The sequence below is a fragment of the Bombina bombina genome, chromosome 4 (genome assembly GCF_027579735.1).
Source record: "Bombina bombina isolate aBomBom1 chromosome 4, aBomBom1.pri, whole genome shotgun sequence".
NCBI lineage: Eukaryota > Metazoa > Chordata > Amphibia > Anura > Bombinatoridae > Bombina > Bombina bombina.
In genome coordinates, this window is record NC_069502.1 from 475,115,018 (window position 1) to 475,135,949 (window position 20,932).

The 20,932-nt window shown below is 37.5% G+C and overlaps 1 protein-coding gene across 1 annotated transcript in view; it reads right to left on the reverse strand.

Annotated features, from left to right (window-relative positions):
• Positions 1-20,932, reverse strand: part of CSMD1 (CUB and Sushi multiple domains 1) — a 3,127,153-nt gene that overhangs the window by 1,248,686 nt on the left and 1,857,535 nt on the right.

Here is a 20,932-nt window from a genome sequence, read left to right on the forward strand (position 1 = left end):
TGTTTTCACTTGCAATTTATGTACGTAAGAAGAAATAAAATATCTAGTTATAAAAATGTTAAATACATTCACCGAGATTACAAGTTTTGCAGTAACAGGGGTGCGTTGCTAACGAGCAATCTTTTCTCACCGCTCACTTAAGACAACGTTGGTATTACAGGTTTTTTAAACCCGGCGTTAAGCACAAAAAGGTGAGCGTAGAGCAAAATTTAGCTCCACATCTCACCTCAATACCAGCGTTGCTTACGGTAGCGGTAAGCTGGCTAAACATGCTCGTGCACGATTTCCCCATAGGAATCAAGGGGGCAGAATCGGCTGAAAAAAACCCTAACACCTGCAAAAAAGCAGCGTTCAGCTCCTAATGCAGCCCCATTGATTCCTATGGGAAACAAAAGTTATGTCTACACCCTAACATGAACCCTGAGTCTAAACACCCCTAATCTTACACTTATTAAACCCTAATCTGACGCCCCCAACATCAGCGCCACCTACATTATATTATTAACCCCTAATCTGCCACTCCGGACACTGCCGACACCTACATTATACCTATTAACCACTAATCTGCTGCCCCCCTGTAAAATAAATCCTAACCTAAATTACAATTACACCTAACACTACACTATCATTAAATTAATTACCTAAACTAACTACAATTAAATACAATTAAATTAAATAAACTAAAGTACAAAAAAAACACTAAATTACAGAAAATAAAAAATAATTACAAGAATTTTAAAATAATTCCATCTAATCTAATCCCCCTAATAAAATAAAAAAGCCCCCCAAAATAATAAAATTCCCTACCCTATACTAAATTACAAATAGCCTTTAAAAGGGCCTTTTGCGGGGCATTGCCCCAAAGTAATCAGCTCTTTTACCTGTAAAAAAAATACAATACCCCCCAACATTAAAACCCACCACCCACATACCCAACCCTACTCTAAAACCCACCCAATCACCCCTTAATAAAACCTAACACTACCCCCTTGAAGACCACCCTACCTTGAGCCGTCTTCACCCAGCCGGGCACAAGTGGTCCTCCAGAGGGGTAGAAGTCTTCATTCGATCCGGGAAGAAGAGGACCTCCAGACGGGCAGAAGTCTTCATCCAGGCGGCATCTTCTATCTTCATCCATTCAGAGCAGAGAGGGTCCATCTTGAAGCCAGCCGATGTGGAGCATCCTCTTCTTCCGAAGACTCCCGACGAATGAAGATTCCTTTAAATTACGTCATCCAAGATGGCGTTCCTTGAATTCCGATTGGCTGATAGGATTCTAATTAAGGATTTGAATTAAGGTAGAAAAAATCCTATTGGCTGATGCAATCAGCCAATAGAATTGAGCTCACATTCTATTGGCTGGGGTATTGTATTTTTTTTTTACAGGTAAAAGAGCTGATTACTTTGGGGCAATTTGTAATTTAGTATAGGGTAGGGGATTTTATTATTTTGGGGGCTTTTTTATCTTATTAGGGGGATTAGATTAGGTGTAATTAGTTTAAAATTCTTGTAATTATTTTTTTATTTTCTGTAATTTAGTGGAAGTTTTTTTGTACTTTAGTTTATTTAATTTAATTGTATGTAATTGTAGTTAGTATAGGTAATTAATTTAATGATAGTGTAGTGTTAGGTGTAATTGTAACTTAGGTTAGGATTTATTTTACAGGTATATTTGTATTTATTTTAACTAGGAAGTTATTAAATAGTTAATAACTATTTAATAACTATTGTACCTAGTTAAAATAAATACAACGTTGCCTGTAAAATAGATATAAACCCTAAGATGGCTACAATGTAAGTATTAGTTATATTGTAGCTAGCTTAGGGTTTATTTTTCAGGTAAGTATTTAGTTTTAAATAGGAATAATTTATTTAATTGTAGTAATTTTATTTAATTTTATTTAAATTATATTTAAGTTAGGGGGGGTTAGACTTAGGTTTAGACTTAGGTTTAGGGGTTAATACATTTAATATAGTAGCAGTGACATTGGGGACAGCAGATTAGGGGTTAATAAATGTAGGTAGGCGTTGGCGATGTTAGGGACGGCAGATTAGGGGTTAATAAAATGTAACTAGTGTTTGCGAGGCAGGAGTGCGGAGGTTTAGGGGTTAATATATTTATTAAAGTGGTGGCGATGTCCGGTTGGCAGATTAGGGGTGAAAAACTTTATTTAAGTGTTTGCGATGTGGGGTCGCCTCGGTTTAGGGGTTAATAGGTAGTTTATGGGTGTTAGTGTACTTTTTAGCACTTTAGTTAGGAGTTTTATGTTACAGCGTTAGCCCCTAAAACTCTTAACTACTGACTTTTAAATGCGGTAGGAGTCTTGACAGGAGAGGGTCTACCGCTCACTTCGTCCAAGACTCGTAATACTGGCGTTAGGCAAATCCCATTAAAAAGATAGGATACGCAATTTACGTAAGGGGATTTGCGGTAAGCTCGAGTCGCGGAAGAAAAGTGAGCAGTACACCTGTACGTGCCAGACTCGTAATACCAGCGGGGGGTTAAAAAGCAGCGAGCGTTGGGACCTCTCAACGCTGCTTTTTAAGGCTAATGCAAGACTCGTAATCTAGTCGATTGTTATTACTCAAAATTCTGATTTTATTTGAGTGGCTTATTTTGACAGAGTTCACTAGCTTAAAAACACCAAAGATAAAATAGCAAAAAACATCCTATATATTTTACAGTTATATGCTCACAAAACGTAATATATCAATCACATACACTTAGATGTTTCTTTTAAATTACTATGTTTGATTTTGTACCATATGCCCTTAGTTCTATTAGATGATCACTAGTGCCTTGGTACTCACCTGATAGCCACTTAATGGGGCATGATACAAAAATGTTAAAGCGCATGAAAGTGATGCATAGTGGTAAAAAGCTGGCTAGAAAATACCACCTGAACATTTCTATTTTACCTCAAAATTTCCTCAGAAGTCACATCCCATTGTAAAGGGATTTTCAGCAGTAAGTCAGGATGCTAATGCCAGGACTTGTAAGGGAGCATGCATGTGCATGTGCAAGCACAGTAATGTTATTTTCCTATTCAGTTTAAGGAAGTTCACTATGAAATCTAGCAAAATTTTAGTACAATTTCATGAAATCACAGTAAAGCAAAACCTGACTTCAGTAGATGTATGAGTTTGGTATCTTGCCTTATTTTTATAACATGATTAAAAGCATTGGGATGCACAATTTTATTACTTTGCAATGTATTGTGAAGATCATTTTGATCATGTTAGAGATTTAAAAAGTAAGTCAAAATTGTGCGGTTGTGGACAGGTTAAGAATCAGCGGTCTTAAGACTGGAGCTTCTCAACTTTTGGTAGCATGTGAGGGCAATAATATGTAGGTGTATATTACTATTTTATAAATGTAAAACAATCAGAGAATGTAGACAATATTAATACAAAATACACCATTGCTTTTAACAAAAAATTATTAAGGCCTAGATTACAAGTGGAGTGCTATTGATAGAGCAGGGTGCGCTATACATTTAATATGACCTTGTGCTCCGAATAGTGCACAATCTGGTATTGCAAATCAATAGAAAAAATGTTAAAATTAAAGTCTGACTGTATTTGGGTTAATGAGTATAGATACTGAATGGGTCAATGTATCTGTAACTTAACTTCTTGAAGGAGGTTGGTAGTTTTAAATTACTTGTGGAAAGCCATAATTTATCCCCTTGCTTGAATGTAGGTGGTCTAATGTGTTGGTCATAATATGGTTTTTGGGTGAGTTGTGCCTGTTTAATGTTATCTTGTAAGGTTTTAAACCCTTCTTTTAGGTGTTGTGTGGTTTGTTCCACAGAAGGACAAATATAGTTTTGGGCTGTTGTTAAAATGGAATATGGGTTTGTACTACCCATAATTGGAATAGAAAGGTGTTTGTTTATCTTTTTGAAGGGTTGATGGTGTTGTTAAATGCAAATCCTTCTATGGGTAAGAGGTCTAGCCAATTATCTTGTAGGTGACTACAGTAACATCTGATGTACTGCTCCAGCCACTGATTTGTCCTTTCAATCTGTCTGTTGCCCTGGGGATGAAATGCACTCCTTTAAGTTCCTTTGAATTTTTAGTTGTGGCATATCTCCTTCAAAATTTTTAGGTGAACTGACTACCAGGATCTGATATAATGTTGTGTGGTAACACATGAATATTAAAAATATTGTTATTATTTTTGCAGATTTGGAAGCCAATGGTTTACCTTTAAGTTGTATAAAATGAGACATTTTCGTGAGACGGTCCACATTGACTAGAATAGATGTGTGGTTTTTGGATGTTGGAAGATCAACAATAAAATCCATGGCTATTTTTTGTCTGTTTTGGATTGTGTTGAGTAACTCCATAGTTCTTTGTATGCCAGAGTTTCCCGCTAATGGGGATCATGAACAGTGTGAAGTACCTTCCCTCGGAGAGCATGTGGTACATTTACTTTATCTTCCTTGTAGTGCAGTTCATTGGATCTCTTTTGTAGAAATTTTAAATTGTGGTAAGGATTAATTTGCTGGGCAGCTTTTACCTCTGATAACAACTTGGTGGCAAGGCCTAGGATTCTTTCTGTAGGAAAAACAGTGCCAGTTTGTCTTAAGTGTGGACTATCTTGATGAGAGAGTGCATCATCTTTTCCATTTTGTAAAGCTTGCCTGTCTTTAATAATAAAGTTGAGCCTTTCAAAGTATAAACTCCATTGGACTTGACTTGCTGTTAAGTATTTATTTGTTGTTAGGTACTCTAGATTGTGGTGGTCTGTATATACTGTATCAGTATATAACAGTATGGGGTATAGAGTTCCTTCAAGCAAATGAGTCCAGTTCTCAAGTGCTACTTTAATGGCTAACAATAGTTGGTCTCAGAAGAAGTTAACACTCATGAGTGAAAAGCTACAGGATGAGTCTAATAGTGATTTCCGTTGTGATAGAATTGCTCCTACTGCATGATCTGAGGCATCAACTTCTAAAATATATTGCTATTGAGGGTCTAGTAGTTGTTTTTATGGGTGCTGTAGTAAATCTTTATTTTAAGTAATCAAAAAACTTCTGAGTTGTGTATTTCCATACAAATTCAATGTTGGAGCCTGTGAGTTGTGTGAAAGGATTAGCAATGGTTGAGTAATTTGTTATAAACTTCCTGTAGAGGTTGGCGATCCCCAGGATTTTTTTTTTTTTTTTGAAGGGTGGATGAGTAGATGAGAATGCCATCTAAATAAATGACTATGCAGATATGCAATAAATTGTTAAAAATATAATTTAGAAAGTGCTGGAAGGTGGCAGGTGCATTGGACAACCCAAAAGACATTTTGGTGTATTCGAATAGGCCGTATAATGTTTTAAAGGCCATCTTCCATTCATGCCCAGGTCTTATTCTTATCAATTTGTAAGCACCTCTTAAGACCAGTTTGTTGTATATTTTGCCTTTCAGAAGTATTTTTATTAAATCTGGAATTAGAGGCAATGCAACGGGTATCTGTTTTTCACTGTACATTTGTTTACTTCCCTGTAGCCAATAATGGGCCATAATGAGCTGTCCTTGTTCCTGTCAAAAAATATTCCTGCTCCGGCTGGGGTGTGGAAGGTCTTTTAAAACCGATTTTCAAATAAATACTGTTTAAAATGTGTTAACTCAGGCTCCAAAAGAGGATAAATATGACTGTAAGGTATGTTGGATCATGGAAGTAAGACAATCCTATGGTCTGTGGGGTGATAGGGATTCAGATTCCTTTTTATCAAATACATTTGTGAATTCTGATTAGGTAGTTTAGCCTCAGTTGCCTGTAAAATGGAGGCATGGGTGTAACATGGTTTTGCGTATTCTGATTGTAGCAGAATGGAGGATGTTCCCCATTCTGTGAGTGTATTATTATTATTATCATCATTGTTTATTTGTAGAACGCCAACAGATTCTGCAGCGCTATAAACAAATGCAGAGTACAATAAAACATTTATAGGGATCAAACGGGTAGAGGCCCCTGCCAAGAGTTGCACTGTTGTAATCAGCTCTTAAGAAGGTGATTTACAAACAGCTGGATTCTTAAGTTTACATGCTAAGGGGGTTCAGGGGACAGCAATGGAGGAGAGGAACTGGTATAAAGAAAGGTTAATGTAGGTTGTATGCATCCCTGAACTGTAGAGTCTATAGGGAGCACTTGAAGCTTTCAAAACTAAGGGAGAGTCTTGTGGTGCAAGGCAGAGAGTTTCACAAGATGGGAGCAAGTCTGGAGAAGTCCTGTAAACGGAAGTGTGAGGAGGTAACAAGAGAGGAGGAGAGTAGGAGGTCATGAGCAGAGCGAAGGGGGCGGGAAGGAGAGTATCTGGAGACAAGGTAGGGGGCAGTGCAGTTGAGGGCTTTGTATGTCACAGTTAGAATTTTGTGTTTAATCTTAGAAGCAAGATGAAGCCAGTGAAGGGATTGGCAGAAAGGTGAAGCAGATGAAGAGTGACGTGTAAGGAAGATGAGCCTGGCAGAGGCATTCATTATGGATTGTAAAGGAGCTAGGTGGCAGCTGGGGATACCAGAGAGGACAGAGTTGCAGTAATTGAGGCGGGAAAGGATGAGAGAGTAGATTAAAATCTTGGTTGTATCTTGTGTAAGGAAATATCTAATTTTAGAGATTTTTTTTTAAGGTGGAAGCAGCAGGCTTTAGCCAGGGACTGAATGTGAGGAATGAAAGAAAGATCTGAGTCAAATGTAACCCAAAGACATTGGGCATGAGGGTTTGGGTAATGATGGAATGCTCAACAGTTATAGAGAGATTGGGGTGGAGATTTTGGAAGAAGTGGGAGAAAAAAGGAGCTCAGTTTTGGAGAGATTTAGCTTGAGGTAGTGTGAGGACATCCAGGAAGAGATGTGAGAAAGAAAGTTAATGACATGGGTTAGAAAGGAAGGAGATAAGTCTGGTGCAGAGAAGTAGATTTAGGTGTTTTCAGCATACAAATGATACTGGAACCCGTGGGACTTTATTAGGAAACCTAATGATGATGTGTAGATTGAGAAAAGAAGGGGATGGAGGACAGAGCCTTGCGGTGCCCTGACAGAAAGTGGTGACAGGGTAGAGGAGGCCCCAGAGAAGGCTACACTAAAGGTACGGTTTGACAGGTAGTAAGAGAACAATGAGAGGGCTGTGTCACAAATGTCGAAGGATTGGAGGGTTTGGAGCAAAAGAGGGTGGACAACAGTATCAAAGGCTGCAGACAGATAAAGGAGGATAAGCAGAGAGAAGTGTCCTTTTGATTTTGCTGTAAGTAGGTCGTTTGTAACCTTAACGATTGCTGTCTCTGTGGAGTGATGGGGAGGAAATTCGGATTGCAATGGGTCAAGTAGGAAGTTTCATGTAAGGAAATGGGATAGACATGAATATACTAGCTTTTCGAGAAGCTTTGAGGCAAGAAGGAGGAGGGAAATAGGGCAGTAGTTGGATGGGGAGGTTGGATCAAGGGAAGGCTTTTTGAGGATAGATGTGATCAGTGCATATTTCAGAGATGAGGGAAATATACCAGTGCTGAGGAAGAGGTTGAACATGTGTGTGAGTATAGGGGTAAAGGTAGAAGAGAGGGAGGGGAGTAGCTGTGAGGGGATAGGGTCAAGGGGACAGGTAGTGAGTTGAGAGCGCAGTATAAGTGCAGAAACTTCTTCCTCAGTAACAGGGGAGAAAGCGCTATGTTTATGGATATATGGGTTGTGGAAAATTGTGAGCGTTTGAGGGGGTGAGAGAATGAAAGTGTGTTGGGAGCTGATTTCATTTCTGATGGAGTCAATTTTGTTATTGAAGTGGCTGGCAAAGTCTTGAGCTGACAGAGAAGTGTTTGGTGTAGCTTAAGCCATGTGATCCGTATTACCACTCGGAAAAGTTACAAGGTTATTACATTGAAAGTAATAAACTCTGAGAGTCATTCCTTGGTAGTTACTAGAATAGATATAGTGTGATGGGTGATGACATGTTGCTATGAATAAACCACCAATAACTTTAATGGACACAGGAGTTTGCTTAGTGATGAGTATTATTTTATTGATATGTTCGATATTAACATCAATGAAGGAGCCACAAGCCCATGAGTCTATCACTGCTTCAGCATGAAGATGTCTTCTATCCCACTGTAAAGATAAAGGAATGGAACAGTAAGACCCATGTAAATCATTTATAGAATAGCACACTATATTTTAAGAATTCTTAAAAAGTCTCTGTCTCTGAAGTGATGGACAGTTTTTCACTTTGTGCTTGTGGGAAGTACAGTACATGCAAAGTTTGAAGTTCTTTTAAATTTTTCTTCTTGGGAGAGTGGTCCTTTAATAAATCCTATCTCCATAGGTTCAAGATTTTGTTCGGTAGGTTGGACAGGTGAAGGTAGATGGAACAGTTTGTTGTAGGTATGCTCTGATTGGACTCTCTCAGCTTTACGTTCTCTGAGTCTCCTATCAATGGTTGTAGAGAGTTTAACCTCTTAAGGACATATGACAGAATTTTTCCGTCATAAAACAATTGAGCAAACTGAAAGCCGTGTCCTTAAAAGGTTAATTAGGGCATCTAGTGTGGTGGGTAACACTGGTCTGCAGAGCTCATCCTTTACCACCTCTGATAAGCCCAATATAATTGATTTCTTAAACTGATGTTATTCCATTGAGAATCCTCCTCAGGTCACTTTCCCTGTTTAAAGTTTCTTAAAGCTGATTCAGCAGTGATTTGCGTATTTGGATCTTCGTAAAGTAAAGCCATGGAAGAGAAAAAGGATTCTATGGAATTGAGAATCTCATCATCCTTTTAAGAAAAACTATCTGCCAGGCTCGCAGTTCTCCCCAGAGGTATGAAATAACTGTGCATACCTTAATCCTTTCATTATGATATGTTTTAGGTTTCAGAGTAAATAAAAGTTTGCAGGCATTTTAAAATTCTCTAAATTGTTTCCTGTAACAAGAATTATTTTTATAATGAACTAAACATGGGTTCAGGGGGTCTCTGGAGTGATTTGATGGGGTGTAATAGCTTCCTTTAATAAATCTTGTAAAATTTTATTTAGTGTATGCAGCTTCCTTAACCCTTGTGTATGCATATATACTTTTTGGGTGAGGTTAGAGATGTGAGTAGCCATGTCTGCTGGGTTCATCTTAACGCTTGGTTATTCTAAGACACTTATTGGCTCAAACTGAATTACATTTTTTTAGACCACAACTGCGGTTCTGCTGTTAGGTTATTCTTAATAACTAAGGTGTAGGAATTTGGTTGCTATAATGCAGCTCAATCAATATGCTACTAATTAATTGTTCTTTAGTGTCTAAATATGTAGACGTTATTGGTGAATCAGTTCATTGGAATACACAGATAGTTTTTATGAGTTTAATGTAGCAGGAGGATTAAAGAAAGTGGATGAAATACAACTCACTTATTAAGTCATGCACAATACTGTATATAAAAGGTAGCTTTCACACTAGGGCCTAGATTTGGAGTTTGGCGGTAGCCGTGAAAACCAGCGTTAGAGGCTCCTAACGCTGGTTTTAGGCTAACTCCGGTATTTGGAGTCACTCAAAAAAGGGTCTAACGCTCACTTTTCAGCCGCGACTTTTCCATACCGCAGATCCCCTTACGTAAATTGCGTATCCTATCTTTTCAATGGGATTTTTCTAACTCCGGTATTTAGAGTCGTGGCTGAAGTGAGCGTTAGAAATCTAACGACAAAACTTCAGCCGCAGGAAAAAAGTCAGTAGTTAAGAGCTTTCTGGGCTAACGCCGGTTCATAATGCTCTTAACTACTGTACTCTAAAGTACACTAACACCCATAAACTACGTATGTACCCCTAAACAGAGGTTCCCCCACATTGCCGCCACTCGATTAAATTTTTTTAACCCCTAATCTGCCGACCGCCACCTACGTTATACTTATGTACCCCAAATCTGCTGCCCCTAACACCGCCGACCCCTGTATTATATTTATTAACCCCTAATCTGCCCCCCACAACGTTGCCGCCAGCTACCTACAATAATTAACCCCTAATCTGCCGACCGCAAAGCGCCGCCACCTACATTATAGCTATGTACCCCTAATCTGCTGCCCCTAACACCGCCGACCCCTATATTATATTTATTAACCCCTAATCTGCCCCCCTTCAACATCGCCTCCACCTGCCTACACTTATTAACCCCTAATCTGCCGAGCGGACCGCACCGCTACTATAATAAAGTTATTAACCCCTAATCCGCCTCACTAACCCTATAATAAATAGTATTAACCCCTAATCTGCCCTCCCTAACATTGCCGACACCTAACTTCAATTATTAACCCCTAATCTGCCGACTGGAGCTCACCGCTATTCTAATAAATGTATTAACCCCTAAAGCTAAGTCTAACCCTAACACTAACACCCCCCTAAGTTAAATATAATTTTAATCTAACGAAATTAATTAACTCTTATTAAATAAATTATTCCTATTTAAAGCTAAATACTTACCTGTAAAATAAATCCTAATATAGCTACAATATAAATTATAATTACATTGTAGCTATTTTAGGATTAATATTTATTTTACAGGCAACTTTGTAATTATTTTAACCATGTACAATAGCTATTAAATAGTTAAGAACTAATTAATAGCTACCTAGTTAAAATAATTACAAAATTACCTGTAAAATAAATCCTAACCTAAGTTACAATTAAACCTAACACTATACTATCATTAAATTAATTAAATAAAATACCTATAATTACCTACAATTAAACCTAATACTACACTATCAATACATTAATTAAATACAATATCTACAAATAACTACAATGAAATAAACTAACTAAAGTACAAAAAATAAAAAAGAACTAAGTTACAAAAAATAAACAAATATTTAAAAACATAAGAAAAATATTACAACAATTTTAAACTAATTACACCTACTCTAAGCCCCCTAATAAAATAACAAAGACCCCCAAAATAAAAAATGCCCTACCCTATTCTAAATTAATAAAGTTCAAAGCTCTTTTACCTTACCAGCCCTGAACAGGGCCCTTTGCGGGGCATGCCCCAAGAAGTTCAGCTCTTTTGCCTGTAAAAAAAAACATACAATACCCCCCCCCAACATTACAACCCACCACCCACATACCCCTAATCTAACCCAAACCCCCCTTAAATAAACCTAACACTAAGCCCCTGAAGATCATCCTACCTTGTCTTCACCTCACCAGGTATCACCGATCCGTCCTGGCTCCAAAATCTTCATCCAACCCAAGCTGGGGCTGGCGATCCATCATCTGGTGGCTGAAGAGGTCCAGAAGAGGCTCCAAAGTCTTCATCCTATCCAGGAAGAAGAGGCGATCCGGACCGGCAACCATCTTGATCCAAGCGGCATCTTCTATCTTCATCCGATGACGACCGGCTCCATCCTGAAGACCTCCACCACGGACCCATCTTCATCCGGCGACGTCCAACTGAAGAATGACGGTTCCTTTAAGGGACGTCATCCAAGATGGCGTCCCTCGAATTCCGATTGGCTGATAGGATTCTATCAGCCAATCGGAATTAAGGTAGGAATATTCTGATTGGCTGATGGAATCAGCCAATCAGAATCAAGGTCAATCCGATTGGCTGATCCAATCAGCCAATCAGATTGAGCTCGCATTCTATTGGCTGTTCCGATCAGCCAATAGAATGCGAGCTCAATCTGATTGGCTGATTGGATCAGCCGATACAAAGTTACCTGTAAAATAAATATTAATCCTAAAATAGCTACAATGTAATTATAATTTATTTTGTAGCTATATTAGGATTTATTTTACAGGTAAGTATTTAGCTTTAAATAGGAATAATTTATTTAATAAGAGTTAATTAATTTCGTTAGATTAAAATGATTTTTAACTTAGGGGGGTGTTAGTGTTAGGGTTAGACTTAGCTTTAGGGGTTAATACATTTATTAGAATAGCGGTGAGCTCCGGTCGGCAGATTAGGGGTTAATAAGTGTAGGCAGGTGGAGGCGACGTTGTGGGGAGCAGATTAGGGGTTAATAAATATAATATAGGGTTCGGCGGTGTTACGGGCAGCAGATTAGGGGTACATAGGGATAATGTAAGTAGCGGCGGTTTACGGAGCGGCAGATTAGGGGTTAAAAAAATATGCAGGGGTCAGCGATAGCGGGGGCGGCAGAATAGGGGTTAATAAGTGTAAGGTTAGGGGTGTTTAGACTCGGGGTACATGTTAGAGTGTTAGGTGCAGACGTAGGAAGTGTTTACGCATAGCAAACAATGGGGCTGCGTTAGGAGCTGAACGCGGCTTTTTTGCAGGTGTTAGGTTTTTTTTCAGCTCAAACAGCCCCATTGTTTCCTATTGGGGAATCGTGCACGAGCACGTTTTTTAGGCTGGCCGCGTCCGTAAGCAACTCTGGTATCGAGAGTTGAAGTTGCGTTAAAAATGCTCTACGCTCCTTTTTTGGAGCCTAACGCAGCCTTTACACTGTGTGCAGAATTATTAGGCAAATGAGTATTTTGACCACATCATGTTATGCATGTTGTCTTACTCCAAGCTGTATAGGCTCGAAAGCCTGCTACCAACTAAGCATATTAGGTGATATGAATCTCTGTAATGAGAAGGGGTGTGGTCTAATGACATCAACACCCTATATCAGGTGTGCATAATTATTAGGCAACTTCCTTTCCTTTGGCAAAATGGGTCAAAAGAAGGACTTGACAGGCTCAGAAAAGTCAAAAATAGTGAGATATCTTGCAGAGGGATGCAGCACTCTTAAAATTGCAAAGCTTCTGAAGCGTGATCATCGAACAATCAAGCGTTTCATTCAAAATAGTCAACAGGGTCGCAAGAAGCGTGTGGAAAAACCAAGGCGCAAAATAACTGCCCATGAACTGAGAAAAGTCAAGCGTGCAGCTGCCAAGATGCCACTTGCCACCAGTTTGGCCATATTTCAGAGCTGCAACATCACTGGAGTGCCCAAAAGCACAAGGTGTGCAATACTCAGAGACATGGCCAAGGTAAGAAAGGCTGAAAGACGACCACCACTGAACAAGACACACAAGCTGAAACGTCAAGACTGGGCCAAGAAATATCTCAAGACTGATTTTTCTAAGGTTTTATGGACTGATGAAATGAGAGTGAGTCTTGATGGGCCAGATGGATGGGCCCGTGGCTGGATTGGTAAAGGGCAGAGAGCTCCAGTCCGACTCAGACGCCAGCAAGGTGGAGGTGGAGTACTGGTTTTGGGCTGGTATCATCAAAGATGAGCTTGTGGGGCCTTTTCGGGTTGAGGATGGAGTCAAGCTCAACTCCCAGTCCTACTGCCAGTTTCTGGAAGACACCTTCTTCAAGCAGTGGTACAGGAAGAAGTCTGCATCCTTCAAGAAAAACATGATTTTCATGCAGGACAATGCTCCATCACACGCGTCCAAGTACTCCACAGCGTGGCTGGCAAGAAAGGGTATAAAAGAAGAAAATCTAATGACATGGCCTCCTTGTTCACCTGATCTGAACCCCATTGAGAACCTGTGGTCCATCATCAAATGTGAGATTTACAAGGAGGGAAAACAGTACACCTTTCTGAACAGTGTCTGGGAGGCTGTGGTTGCTGCTGCACGCAATGTTGATGGTGAACAGATCAAAACACTGACAGAATCCATGGATGGCAGGCTTTTGAGTGTCCTTGCAAAGAAAGGTGGCTATATTGTCACTGATTTGTTTTTGTTTTGTTTTTGAATGTCAGAAATGTATATTTGTGAATGTTGAGATGTTATATTGGTTTCACTGGTAAAAATAAATAATTGAAATGGGTATATATTTGTTTTTTGTTAAGTTGCCTAATAATTATGCACAGTAATAGTCACCTGCACACACAGATATCCCCCTAAAATAGCTATAACTAAAAACAAACTAAAAACTACTTCTAAAACTATTCACCTTTGATATTAATGAGTTTTTTGGGTTCATTGAGAACATGGTTGTTGTTCAATAATAAAATTAATCCTCAAAAATACAACTTGCCTAATAATTCTGCACTCCCTGTATGTGGACTCTGAATACCAGAGTTATTTTTATGGTGCGGCCAGAAAAAAGCCGGCGTCCTTACCGACAAAACTCCAAATCTAGACCTAAGTTAGGTTTTAAGTGCTTGTACCTTTAAGAACCCTGTGTAACTTTAGGTTGTCAATGTGTCTCTTCTGCTGCAGGTTCACATTCTGTGTAATAGAGAGCTGCAGATCTGTAAAATCTTTTATAGATCATGTGTAACTTGAGAATGGCAGGCGTATCTCCCCTGTGCTGTGAGCTGAGATACAAAAATGCAAAATTCACAGGTTCCCAGCAAGGTAAGCTTTTAGTTCTTTAATTGTTCAAGAAAAGGAGATATTTCTATAGTACAAAGTATAATTAGCAAAATAGTATCTGTAAAAGCAGCAGAGATTCATCACTACTGAAGCTTGATGAGGTACAATAACCAAGCATAGGTGTGATGGTTGAGTAAGTTTTTATTGGTTAGTGCACTAAGGTTGTAGGAGTCTTAAAGAGGCAATATATATGACAGTGTATTTATGCGTTTAAATGTATGCATGTGTGCAGTCACATTCATAACTGCACATACAAATACATAAGTACACATATATAGGCATATATTGGGCCATTAAGAGTATGATCAGATTTATTTTCACACCCTTCTTCCGTCTTCCTTTTCTTCTTTATGTAGGTTAGTGTAGATATGAAGAGGTTTATCTCCTGTTCTTACAGTAAGGATGGTACAAAAAGGTTGTTAGAGCAACCCCTATGCTAATATAATTCCACAATGTACAGAGGTCACATGATATAACTGATGTTGTTATCCTCTGTTAGTGCTGCTATAATTTACATTACATCTTGACTACATTTCCCTCCATTATTTATTTAAAGTAATTATAATAATAATAATATGAATATGAATATGCTATTTATAATTCATAACTTAATCCATTACTGGTAAGATAACATTTCGGAGTAACTTTATAATTTAATTTAGTTTCTTAAATTGTCTGTAGGAAATTTTAAGCAGCTTCAAAAGATAACATTAACATTTACATTTAAAAAATATACAGTAGTGGTACTCAACCTTTTTTAGATTTATAAATTTCATTAGATCCCCTGAAAGGCATTTTTTAAATGACTTTGGCAGCTATTACACTTGAAAGCTTGAAACAAGGGCCTACTCACAATAATGTTTTGTTTCATGTGATTCAAATTCTTGAGGACCACCTAGATGATTATATGTACTATTTGAGGTTTGAAGTGTCAGCATTGCACAATATAGGTACTGCTATCTTTGTGGGCCGCTTCCCATGCTGTTGGGTTGTGTTCTGTTTTGTGTGCTACATTGCTATTTAATGTTATACTGCAGTGCTTTTTTTATACCTGAGTTTTGCACTTTATTAAGAGAATTTTGGGTGTTCTGTTTGTTCCTGAATACCTGTTGCTGACCTGGCTTATACTTTCTATCCTGAAAATTGACCGCTTATAACCCTTCAACTGCCTATCCCTATAGTAAGCTTGAACTTTTTATCTGTTATCTTATTGCCTGCATCTGGTCCTACAAAATCTGCAAAACACAAATGGGTGCACTACATAGCATATTCTGTGGAATGCTGTACGCAAGCCAAACTCCCCTTCTGATGGGTACTCATGTATTTGAAGCCACCAAACAAATGTTGTTTACATGTATGCTGGACCCCCTGAGTTATCCAGTTAACTCACTCTGGACCAGCCGCAACTCATGAACAATAATTTGTTTTTATTTTTAAAAGATGTATATCCAACGCAAATAATTGCAATAAAAATATGTTTAAAAACAGTAAATTGCTCAAAATATTACTCATTTCTTGGCACTTATGAGAATACAATGCGGCCATTTAATCAGGTGCTTGTCTAGCGCTATTTTATGCTTGGAATGTTCATCTGATATCTGAACAACTGCATGCAGCTAACATTGCAACTGTCTAACTTAGAGGGACAGTCAAGTCCAAAAAAACATTCAGGATTTAAATAGGGAATGACATTTTAAAAAAACTTTCCAATTTATTTTTATCACCAATTTTGCTTTGTTCCTTTGGTATTCTTAGTTGAAAGCTAATTCTAGCAGGTTCATATGCTAATTTCTTAATCCTTGAAGATTGTCTCTAATCTGAATGCATTTTGACCACTAGAGGGCATTAGTTCATGTGTTTCATATAGATAACATTGAGCTCATACACGTGAAGTTACCCTGGAGTGAGCACTGATTGGCTAAAAAGCAAGTCTGTCAAAAGAACTGAAATAAGGGGGCAGTTTGCAGAAGCTTAGATACAAGATAATCACAGAGGTAAAAAGTTTATTTATATAACTGTGTTGGTTATGCAAAACTGGGGAATGGATAATAAAGGAATTATCTTTCTTTTTAAACAGCAAAAATTCTGGTGTTGACTGTCCCTTTAATTATCTCATTGATCGGATTGTGCTTGATTCAGGCCTAGTTGACTACTTCCTACCACTGTGTAATTCAACCTATTATCTTACCACTTAGCCTTCAAGTTCTTGCTATATGCTGTTGTTTGGTCACATCTTGAGGTATATATAGTGGCTCTGGTTTGTCTATACTATTTCTCCATAGCACTTGGTTCAACTTATTGACTGACATTGTCTACAGGTTCTGACATAAGGACTGCTTTGATGTGTTTACATGGCCACATGATATATAGATCTGTGACTTGCTCACCACATGATTTTGATAAACCCAGGGTAATTTGACAAGTCAAGGTGATAGAGCATGTGCAGGGAACTAGTTTGTTCTCAGCTAGTTTGATACAGCCAACTAAACCAATCACATACACGCACATACAGTATGTCATTTGTGAATAACTTTTTGCTCTTTGATGTTCTAACTGCCAAAGGTCTTAAAGGTTTAAAAGGTACATTTGCAACACTTTTCACAAAATGCAATGACAACTTTTGACACCATGTATACATGTTTGCTATATTTTAGAAGCAGCATTATAAGCAAATGATTGTGTAATCCATTACTAATACTAATGTACAAGAAAAGAGGAGTGATGATGTGCTATAAATCATGTTTGATGCGTATAGCAGTTTCAGTAAGATAACCAGCATCATATGAAACTTTAGTTGTCAGGAATAGAACAAGAATGGCTGGTAATCCTTCTAATCTACCAGCCTCTGGAGTGTTGGAAAGCTACTGTATTTCTTCAAAAACTCATAGAGTTTGTAGCTAACTAAGTTTAGATCACTAGTGATTATTTATCCTTGATGTCTTCAATTATTTTACAGCTTAGAACAGACATTTCATGAATCATGCTCTTTGCTTTACCCAATTTGTGTCATCTGTTATCTAAAAGAAGTGGTCACACAATAGACATTATGTAATTTACTGAACTAGAATTTCTGATCTAACAAAAGAACCAGTGATATGGGCTGACTATTATGCCATTCATAACTAGTACATAGGAGCCGCTAATAGAAATGCATAATCCATTAAAGGGATTTGGATTCTTTATATTAAAAGTTAATAAGAATAACATAAATAAAAATAACAGAAAATAATAGATGAAGTATTAGAGACATATAGACAGAGAACATATATATTTCAAGAACTATAGAAAATAATCAATCACAGGTGGATTAGTGTCCATATATAATCCATTAACACCCCATTCTCCTCTTTTTTTGCTGCACATCTTAAATTAAGTACTCTCATTTAGTTGTGCTTTAATATTTCAAAAAAATATATCATGTTTCTTTTGATTTGTCAGCTTTTTTCTGCATATTATTTTGTTCCTCTTAGAACCATTTTTAAATATTCATATTTTTTCATTAATATTTTATATATTATTGTTTACTTTTATAATTTTTTAAGTTTAACTTCCCTCAGCTTTTCTTTATTTTAGATGCTTTTTAGCTTTGAATCCTTTCATCTCTTTCTTCTTCTTTAAATGGACAGTCTAGTCAAAATTAAACTTTCATGATTCAGATAGGGGCATACAATTTTAAACAACTTTCCAATTTACTTTTATCATCAAATTTGCTTTGTTCTCTTGATATTCTTTTTTGGAAGCTAAACCTAGGTGGAAGCAAACTAATTTGTATACAGTTGAAGGCCACCTCTTATCTCAGTGCATTTTACAGTTACAGTGCTAATTCATGCGAGTCATATAGATAACATTGTGCTCACTCCCTTGGAGTTATTAATGAGTCAGCACTGTTTGGCTAAAAAGGCAAGCCTGTCAAAACAACTGAGATAAGGGGGCAGTCTGCAGAAGCTTAGATACAAGTTAATCACAGAGGTAAAAAGTGTATTAATTATAACAGTGTTGGTCATGCAAAACTGGGGAATGGGATTATCTATCTTTCTAAAAAAATAAACATTTTCAAGGAAACTGCCCCTTTCAGTATGTTGTATCTCATATATTGGCTCTTTTTATTGACTCTGCTTTATTTTTTACAGCTGCATTTTCAGTTTACAAAACTCTGTGTCTCTATGTTGCTTCCCTGCTTTCCTTCTAAAATCTGCTAATTCCTGTTTACACCCAACAAAAAAGGCAATGGACTTCAACTGTTGCAGTATCTATTAGCAAGGATGCTAATTAGCAAGAAAAAAGCCACATAACACCACCCCATTATCTATTGACTATAAAAAAGTATGAATCATTTTATGTCCTGCTGTTGACTAAAGCTCTCCATTATCAGGGACCCAACTTCTTTGTCTTATGTGCCAACCAACTTACTACTTATTCTGGAAATTCTTTAAAATCAAATTTGCCAAAAGATCAAAAAGTTCAAAAATTCTAGGAAATATTAAAAATTACAAAATGTATCTGTCAAATAGACTTTTAAACCACAATGTAGATTGGCAAACTGTATAACACCTGCTAATATATTTCATTGTATAAACAACTGTATGAAACCGTGGCCGGACTTTTAGCCGACGGACATTTGGCCGACGGACATTTGGCCGAAACACAAGTGGCTGTTAGCTAACAGTCCGGCAGGAGATAGATAGATTTGATAGATACATAGATTAGATAGATAGATCAATAGATGCAATAGATACATTTGATAAATGCGATAGATAGATAGACTTGATAGATAAATAATTTCCCAGACAGAGAATTACAAAACGTGCGGCCTGGGACCCATGGTAAGGTTCCCAGAGGCAGTTGCGGCGCCCGAGGCTCTGATTAGAACAGAGCACTCTGGAACGTATATCTGCCCTCGGCCGAAATCGGAACATTCTTTAGCTTTCTGTCTGTCAGCCAAAGGTCTGTCAGCCAAATGTCCTTCTGCCAAATGTCCTTGTGCATTTTGTCAGAGCACCGTATGAAACTGATTGATTTTAACAGATTACTATGAGATCAATGTGTATGCAGCAATGTTTGCAACATATATATTGACTGTGTTGAAATAAAATATTTTAAAAAGGAAAATAGATTTACTAAAAACACCAAGCTGGTTAACTTATTCAGTGCTTAGATTTTTAAAAAAAAATGCTTTTATGTTTTATGTTAAAGGAAAGGGCAGGGAAACAAGACTTTGGCTACTTTTTGACATTAGACTGGTGTTGTCAATGTCATGACACCATATTTGATTGATTTAGTCTGTATAAATTACATTTTTAAAAATGTCATGCAATTGCAGATTTTGCTGTTATTACAAGGAAAATAAATGTCAAGCAAGCTGTTGTGATAATCTAGAATAAGAAATGCAAGATCAGAAACTGAGAATTGCTTATATATTATTCTGCAGTTACTTGATTTATAATACATTACATTATTGGCTTTTCTACTTGTGTTGAACATTTTGCAAACTAGTATAAAGCTAAGGAAAAATCCATAAGACACCCACAATATACAGTAAAAAAAAACTTTTATGGTTATGTGTTTTAGCTGCATTTTGTTGTTCATGTTTATTTTTTTATTGGCATAAATTATACCAGCCTCCATATTAGTTACATATTTTTTTTATATCAAGGTTGAAAATAGAACATTTGAAACATGTATAGTCAATTAGTGTCTGCCTGATTTTATAATCATAATGTGCTGCATGCATTTCACATCTACCCATAGACTACTATAAAATGCTGATGAAAGGATATTATTATCAGACTTAAGAATTTCCTTGAAAAAGAAATGCTCCTTAACCAGTCCCGTCGACAACAACCTGTGAGATTCAGGGGTAACGTTATACAAATTTACCAAGACCTCTCAACGAGAAAGTTGCAGAGACGGAAAGAATTCACTCCTCTGACAACATTACTCCGTAGCAAGAAGATACTGTATAGATGGGGCTTCCCCACACACCTCATGGTCATACAAGACAATAAAAGACTGGTATGCAACAATCCCGAGGATATGAATGCCTTCAGCAAGGACCTGGGCATTGATCATTCACTGGACTTAGTACTGCTAACGACAGAACAACAGAGAGCCAATAAAAGATCAAATGTTAACCCTGCAAAATGGCAAATCAAGATGTCCAAAACAGATAAAACACCATCAGCAACAGGAAAACCCGGACAACAGCAACCCTCACCTAGGGCTAACCAACCCTCTGATTCCGAAGAGGATTAAAGAAACACTGGATATCTCTTTTAACACCCGTATCTATGGACAGATATCGTAGCTCATTGCTTTATCTAATTTTATTTCCACTTTACTGGACATGTGCTGGACTCTGATCCTAAGATAGCTACATCGAGACAGGTATCGTATCTAGCCCATTTATCTATATACTCATTCATTATGAAACTGTTGGACGTTACATGAAGCAATGTGATGCCCCTGTTTAGTGTTCACACAGACCCCAGGACACTTATAGCTAAGCCTCATTCCTAGTCTAGGATGAGCAAGGACTTTAATTTAATAAAAATATAGGACCTTATGATTGTATTCCCCCCCCCCCTTTTCAATATTATATCTCTTTTTATGTCTGATTTCAGACTTAGAG